The following is an 8614-nucleotide window of genomic DNA, read 5'->3' as shown; positions in this document are numbered from 1 at the left end:
GGACCAGGATGGGGACAAAACCAGAATTAGTTGGCCTCACCTACCACTGACCCTGGCTCCACCAGCCAAGCACCAGCCTCTACCGAGAAGAATAATTTAACAGATGTGGTATTAAGCAGCTTCCTACAGGTGAAACTCGAAAAATTAGAATATCGTGGAAAGGTTCATTTCTTTCAGTAATTCAACTTAAAAGGTGAAACTAATATATGAGATAGACTCATGACATGCAAAGTGAGATATGTCAAGCCTTTATTTGTTATAATTGTGATGATTATGGTGTACAGCTAATGAGAACCCCAAATTAACAATTTCAACTTTGGGGTTTTCATCAGCTGTATGCCACAATCATCACAATTATAACAAACAAAGGCTTGACATATCTCGCTTTGCATGTCATCAGTCTATCTCATATATTAAACTCCAGTAGCTAATGAAAACAATTGCTTACATAAATGGACTTTTCCACAATATTCTAATTTTTTGAGTTTCACCTGTATATTCCTCATACTGTAAACCTGAACAGTAGCAGGTGTGGCTGGCACACCATAACCTAAAATGCTTCCTGCATGTTATTCTGAGGGGGCTTAGAAATGTGGCAGGCTGACTTGGCAACCTCTACCTTGCTAAGGCTCCTATTCCCATGTGTTTATTCCTGATCTCCATTTATCTGTGGGAGAAATAGAGGCTTCAGATGATTTATCTCGACACTTGATGAGACATGGCAACCTTCGCATACACCCATTGGTGAGCAAAAGCTGAACAAAGCCATGTAACTGTCTTTAGGGAGTGTGCGAAGGGTAGGTCTGAAAACTGGCAGCAAAATACACAGAACAGGGCGAATTCCATGCAGACAGTTGATCCAGGGAGCGTAGTCATGCCTGGACATGAACAGTCTGCAGTTTGAGGTTTGCCTCACCCTTTGAAGAAAGGATATTCCATATAGTCATCCATAGGCACCATATTGGTTTCTCTAACTCAGGGATAGCCAAGTTAGTGCTCTCCGGATGTTGTTGGACTACAACTCCCATAATCCCTGACCACTGGCTATGCTGGCTAGGGTTAATGGTAGCTGGAGTCCAACACATCTAGAGGGTGCCATTTTGGCTTCTCCTGCTCTAAGGACTCAGCCAGATTACTTGCAAGTATTAGGGGTGCAGTTTCACTGCCAACTTGTGGTGAAGCATCAACTCACGTTACTCCCCATAAGTTTTCCACACAGCTGATAAGAGTCCAGCACTGGTGTCTGCAGTTTACATGGCTGATTTCCTGAGGTTACAGCATGAAAATGATATTTGTCTTTTTTCGTAGATCCATCTTATTCTCTCAGCAAAACCAGGAATGCAAAAGGCTATCAGATGTATGAAACCCTCCTGAGAAATTACCCAATTTCAGTAAAATGTTTGGCTTTCCCATTCCTCGAGGGACCTCCAGAGTCACTCCAGGGTATTTCTTGAGATAAAAAAATGCAGTGCCAATTGTAAGCAAGATAACATCCCTATCACTAGCTCTGTTTTATATGTGAGTGAGGAAGTTGACGAACACATTTCTTAACCTCCACCCTCAACCCCTCAAGAGACTGTGGTGAGACATTATTTCCAGCGCCCTCTGGCTGACTTTCTCCCTTTGGGTGACATACACAATGTTCACATTGTGGTGTCAGTAACCGTGTTATGCAGTGTACTTGTTTTGCTCCATATGTCTGGTTTCATTTCAGACGGCTTCCCCAGTCCCCTCACATGAGGAACCCAGGCCCATGGACCAAGATACCGCAGGATGAGGAATGTGAACATATGAAAACAGCAGCGTCATATCCTGTTTGCGTCCAGCTTCACGTTCACTGTCATGGCAATGTCTGAGCAAAGCCACAAAAACCACAGAATAACCGTCAGAAGTTGGGCCTCAGTTAAAGTACGAGAAGGTCAGGAATCACGTGGTTGTGATGACACAACCGTTGCCCTCTCAGTAACCTCAGGAAACATTTACAACACCAGTTCTCCCTTGATGAAGCAAGGCAGGGGTTCTCCTTAGTGCAGGGCCTGAGGTGAAAGCATGCCCACCAGGTTAGCATGACTGCCCCGCTTCCTTTACATTTCTGCTGCATGATGACAACGGAGTCAGTGGAGAAGGATGGCTGTCGCTGACTGCAGCTGAACAATCAGAGCTGTGGTTTCACTCTTGTGGAAAGTGGCAATGATGTCACCACTTTCTGGTTTCTACATCAATATCTAGACTTACCTTAACAGTGTTCCTGGTCATGTGGCTGAGCTGATTCTCAGCACATCCACACTGTCCGGATTATGTTGGCTGTCCAAATATGTTAGGGTTTTTTTTTTTAAAAAAAAAAGTTTTCTCTTTAGATGAATAAAGTGTGTGGAACCATTCCAAGGTTTAGATTTATCATTGATAGGGAGGTCATTTGAACCATCTTTATACTGATATAGGGATGCTTCCAGGACGCAAATCCTCATATATGTCTGCAGACTGTGTGCATAGCTGTCTCCAACATGTCTTACTTGTAAGCTTTCCAGGGTCATTGCTCTAGGAACTACGTGCTGGAACGGAGGTGGAACAAAGAGTCCCTATGTTCTTATTGCTGAGCCCAGGGCCAGCTCCAGGTTTGATGGGGCCCTGGACAATGTGTCCTTTCATGGCCTCTTTCCTCCATAGGTGGTTCTCCTCCTCTATTGCTGGGCCCTGTTGGGCTTTCTAGGTGGTGGTCAGCGATAAACAGGGCTCTGAGGAGCTCCAGGTAGCATTTAGATTTTCCACAATTCCCTAAACAACTCTATGCCAGGGGTATTGTGGGGAAATTGAAATAGTGACTTGACCTACCTACCTGGTGTGGCTTAGAGGACAGGGGAAATACTTTAAAGGTGGACTGAGGGCAGGTGTCACTGATGGCCCCAATACAGTAACTGTCCATAACTGTCCACTGCTGGGTGCTGGCAGTGGCCGTAGCTGAACCTGGCCCTCAGTTATGATATGAGAGCAGCACTGGAAGCAAGGAGTTCTTACTTCTTACCATCCTTATGGAAAATGTCAAAAGGCTTAGAGACATTACATGGCAGATAGCCTTTCTATGTCATCCGGAACTCTGCAGCCGCTGAAATCCCGTTGTTGGTAATGCTAGGCACCCACAAATCCTATTTGACTTCAGGGAGCAACTTTCTGATATTGTATAATTCCAAACTGCGGCTGAAATGATATAATACATAAAACTGAATTTCACCAAATTTCGAAAAGTTTGTATAACAAAAAAGTAAGAAGTCCAAGTGAGAGTTCCACTCCTAAAGCACACCCAGCACTTGCAGCATTTTCCAGATATATACAGAAAATCCTGCTGTATTTTTTGGACGGTGGGGAAGTGGCAAGTACAGCTTAGGAAAGAGAAGTCCTCTCACCCTCTCTGGTGGGCACCATTGCGGGCTGGCATTCCCCCAGGCGATGTGGGAAGTCCCAGGTACTGTTTCCTAGGCAGCAAAGGAAGCCTCTGGGTCAAGCTTGCTGCCTAGGTAATTGGTCCCGCCCACTCACCTTATCAGCAAATTGTGAATGGGCATGGACCACCGGGGGCAGGCTTAACCCACCCCTCCGAAATATAACATAGGCCTTGCTCTGCAGCCACTTTTTACTAGTTCTCCCACCCTTTATATATTGCTATTGCATATTGCTCTGCTTGACCCACCGTATTTGAGACCAAGCTGGAATTTTCCCCGCTGGCAAACTGGCTGCAGCCCTCTGGTTTTCACCATCCTCATAGCAAGTGTCACAACTTTGGTGGTTTCGGCGATGGATAGGCCTAGTCTTGGTCGGAGGGGAGGTTGTATCCTCTTCCTGGTCCTTCTGAAATGGGGTATCGTGTTAAATGGATACTGGGGAAATTCTTTGGTCCAGATGCCCAGGCGGGAGCGAGGGGCTACAGCACTCCCCAGGTGCAATCCAGTGGGGCTGTTACTCCTTGATGTAGGTCAGGTTGATCCCAAAACACAAAGTCTTCCAACAGGTAGGCTGGAAGGGGTGGGGTCTACCCAATGTCTGTGCCAAACCTCTTACATATGCTGTCAATTAAATTGGGGCCTGATTTCACCTAAATATTGGTTGTCATTTCTTTTATTCTTGGTATTGGGGAGGAGCGAAGGGTTCTGCTATGCAGAATCCGAACCCTTGAAAGCCTGCTTCTATGCAATCACTAAAATAAAGGAGCCACCCTTTGCATCTGAGCTCTCCAATGATTCTTTTGTAGTTGGCTATAAAAAAAGAGAGCCTTTTGGTGACAGGGCCCTGCCAGCTGCACTAGGTTGCATTAGTCCCATTTTAGAAACCAATTAATAACAACAGTAACAGTACAAACAACAGCAGCAGCAACAACAACAAAGAAACTGCTTCCTCCAAAGTGTGCTGCTGCATCTTGATTGGACAGCACTTGTTCAGATGAAGCCAAAAGAGCAGCCCAGCTGAGCACCAGCCCTCAATCTCCTTTGGTCCTCTGTACACCTACCTGCCTCGTGACTCTCCAGTCCTTCCAATCGTGAGGAATTTCAGGGACCTCAGCTGCTAGTATCAGGGAGGGGAGGGGGAGGAGCGAGTCTGGTTTCATGAACAAGGGATGCTTTGTCCTGCAAGAGGCCCTTCCGGAGTCGTATGGCAGAACACGGTGCTGGATGCATTCCAAGAGGGTTTCACACAGACAGGCGTTTCAGGAAGCTACACAATGGCACACCCGTTGTCGAGAATTATTTAACTGCCATCCTAGGAGCCCCTTGAATCAGTCCAAATCTTATAGTGAGCTCTGATCTTCATTACGCAGTATAAGTTGTGCTAGGGGAGAAATCTGATTCAACTTGCATTTAAAGGCAAATCTACCCAATTCACACTTTCCAAAACAATGCGGGAACAGAAACACAGCCATTCTTCAAAATTTGAAACTTTTCAAAGTTAGCAATGCAGTTCTCCAGCCAAAATGCACACACCAGTGTAAAGTGTCCCTAAAAATGTATATATTTAAAATAACACACAAAAATGCGTCGTAATAGGGAATATTGCCTTGCAAAAATGTGTGCGCTGGGCAACATTACATACAAAAAAAGAAATTCAGACCAAATTTCTGATGAACTTTCATGAGGCGATTTAAATGATTTTTAAAAATCACAAACTGATGTGGAAATGTGGAGAACTGATCTTGCCTGGGGGGAAATGAGAAACTGAGAGAAACCAAAATGGACAGATTCATCCATGACTTGTACAAGTACACTGTATATTATGTTTCTACCGATCGCTGCTTTGCTTTCAGACCGTAAAGAGTTCCTGTTCCCACAGAAGTTATGTGGAAGGAGAATTCCCAATCGCACACTTTGTCTCAGAGATGAGGTAAGCTGCCGTAATCTCCCTTGCACAGAAATACTAAAGGCACTATTCCTAGTTAGCTTCCTGAAATCCAACCCTCTTAGCATCCCTGTCAAACTAGTGCTGACCAAACCAACTCATGCACACGGAACAGGTGACTCCAAAACAACAAGCCAGGTAAAGGATCCAGGGTGGGAATGCTCATGGTGAAAGCCTTGTGGGGAAATGGCAGCTGCCAGTCCCTTCTGCAAAAGTAAGGTGGCATGATCCACAACGGTAGCAGATCCCAACATAGATCCTTATTCTCTCCCCCTCCTCTTCTTCCTGATGTATCTCTTCACTCACCCCTTTTCCCTGGCGGTGAGGGGAGTGCTATTTTGTGGTTTGCCTCAGATGCCAAAATGTATTGGGCCAGCCCTGGGAACATGTAATCATGGGAACATGTAATCATGATGCCTCAACTCATGACTAAAACAGAAGTGAAATGGACAAACATGACAAGGTGAGGGGGAAGGGCATTGGCAAAGGGTTGGCTCAGCCTAAGCTATACTCAGAGTAGACCCATAGAAAGCAATGATCCTATGTTAGTCATGTCCATCAGTTTCAATGTGGGTGTGGCTACTCAACTCAGTATGTGCTCAACTCACACACATCCAGAGAAGAACATAAATGTGTACTAATATATATATGAAAATATCCAATATACAAACACCTATATATGCACAACACATGTGCAAAGTGTGCACCTGTGTTTAGCCCAATGTGTGTTTCCTCTTTGCACACACCTGTAGATATGCAAGCAATAATTTGAAAGGTTATAAAAGCACACGTAGATGCACACACACAAACCCAGGCATGCATACTAACATACAAAATAGGCATGTGTGCAGTGCTCACAGAGATGTTTTATGTGCACACACATGTATAGCCAAGTCCAAAGGCACACACACAAACATTTGTGAACGTGCAGACACAAACACACCACACGTATGTATTCAAACCTGTAAATACGTACATGGATTTGCAAAGCACAGACCTAAATTTCTATTGCAAATGCACGCTAAAAGTTTTGTACATATGTGTGCAGAAGTGAACTAAACACACAAACACATGAATGTCAAAACCTTCCATGCACATATAAAGCACAGACATGCACAACACAAAAGAGAAAATAATAATTTCAAAGCGCATCTCTCTAAAGACCTCTAAATTTTGGACATATGCAGGTATATACTGCACATAGCACACCAGAATATATGTGTATGTACGAAACACATGCTAAAAGCATATATTCAGAAGGGCACACATGTGCATCACATACATGGATTCGCAAAAGTGCATCCCCGCTATATACAATCATGTATATTTTGCATGCACAAAAGTGCACCCAAGTGCAAACACCTATGAGGATCCAAAAGCATGCAGAATCATAAAGAATACATGTGTGCATAACATTTCACTCGTGTGCTCTGATAAATACATGCATGTGTGCAGAAGTAATCTTGAAAATCCTGCACTTATCTTTATGTCTGCTACAAATGGGAAGGTTTCTTTTTAACCTCCCACAGCTGTCCCTTCTAATGCATGCATTTGGCAGCTCCAAAATGACACTCTGTTGCAGCTTCCATAGACTTTCATAATATAAATTAAACAAAATTACAATTATCCTCACCATGGACAACCGTGTCCATCTACTGTAGTACCTCTTCATTTGGGCACATCAGACAGAAACACCTCGGTAGCAGCATAAAAAGCTAGAGCTCATGGATGCAGCAGACATTTGTTCCCCCCTTGCACTTGGAACCCAATTTTCCTGCAGCAAATTCACTTCTCCAATTCCCTTGAATTTCTCCGATCCTCCAGATGACGCACCTGCATTTACCGAAGTGCCTGTTGCTTGCTCTTCCACATTGTCCCACCTCCGATGGACCGACAGCATTCCACTTGTGATTACTGCAGGCTGGGCTCAGCACCGACAAGAACCTCTCTCATTAGCTCACACCAGTTTCTGCAATTAGCTGCCAACTCGAATTGTTTGCTAACTCGAATGTGGAAAGCAATTATATAACGACAGCATTTTCACTGACACTGTAATTATAATTTCCGAGCTGGTGTTGTGCAATGCAAACTACAGACCCATCCATGCAACTTGTGCAGTGCTGGGAGGTTTCATGTGGCATGTAGTAAGATCTGATAATAAATAGTATACCATTTTCCTTTGGTGGCATTTGCATGGAGCAGATTCTAAACACGTGAGTTCCTGACAAACTAAGCAGCCATTTCCAAACAGGTGCAGTGGTTGTTCCTATGCCAGCCTCTATGCAGGATGGGTGAGTAAATACCTTGGATGCTGTGAGGGGCAAATAAAGTTGGCAGCTTTTGATCCAACATCAAATCCAACCCATGTCGGGGCAGGTCAGTTGCTGCTTAGACATTCCCAGCAAAGGAGAACCTGCCACTTCCCCAGGTGGCCTGCTACACTGTTAAAACAGTTCTTACCATTAGGAAGTTTCTCTTATTGTTTAGTTGAAACCCGCTCCTGTGCAGTTTCCACTCGCTGGTTCCACCCTAGGGGACAAAAGGAAGCCAGAGAGTTGCTCCATGTTCTGTATGACCTCTGTCATGTGAGGCCACCATCATGTCTCCTCTTGATTTCTCTTCTGCAGGCAGAGTGCGTCCATTTCACATGTAGGGTTGCCATGTTCCAAAAAGTGAAAATCCAGACAGAAAAGCTACACTGCTGTTATTGCTTGACATACGTCTGGGTTTTCCTGGACGTTACTGCTTTCGGATGCAGTAATCTGTGTATGTCCAGTAACATCCGGATGTTTGTCAACCCAGCCATAGAATGAACATCTCTCACAGGACTTGGCTTCCAAGAGCCTCCTTGTCCTGGTCACTCTTCTCTGCACATGTTCCCACTTGTCAATATGCCTGAACAGGAAATATTAACCTGTACAGTGGTACCTCAGGTTACAGTCGCTTCAGGTTACAGACGCTTCAGGTTACATACTCCGCTAACCCAGAAATAACGCTTCAGGTTAATAACTTTGCTTCAGGATAAGAACAGAAATCGTGCTCTTGCGGTGCAACGGCAGCGGGAAATCCCATTAGCTAAAGTGGTGCTTCAGGTTAAGAACAGTTTCAGGTTAAGAACAGACCTCCAGAATGAATTAAGTTCTTAACTCGAGGTACCACTGTATAGGGAACATGGGGTCATCCCCAGTGTTCTTGTATATACCTCTGTGCAACCAGCAACTCTGCTTTACCA

At 44.6% G+C, this 8614-nt stretch overlaps 1 long non-coding RNA gene across 1 annotated transcript; it reads right to left on the bottom strand.

Annotated features, from left to right (window-relative positions):
* Nucleotides 1-489: 489 nt before the first annotated feature.
* Nucleotides 490-7358, bottom strand: LOC117052259. Its single transcript, XR_004427239.1, has 3 exons — nt 7016-7358; nt 3686-3843; nt 490-3195 (listed from the first exon to the last, which is right to left on the bottom strand). It is a non-coding gene; the product is annotated as an uncharacterized LOC117052259 (long non-coding RNA).
* Nucleotides 7359-8614: the final 1256 nt, after the last annotated feature.

Source organism: Lacerta agilis, chromosome 8, assembly GCF_009819535.1.
Source record: "Lacerta agilis isolate rLacAgi1 chromosome 8, rLacAgi1.pri, whole genome shotgun sequence".
In the NCBI taxonomy this organism is placed as follows: domain Eukaryota; kingdom Metazoa; phylum Chordata; class Lepidosauria; order Squamata; family Lacertidae; genus Lacerta; species Lacerta agilis.
This window is presented reverse-complemented; position numbering and strand designations above follow the sequence as displayed.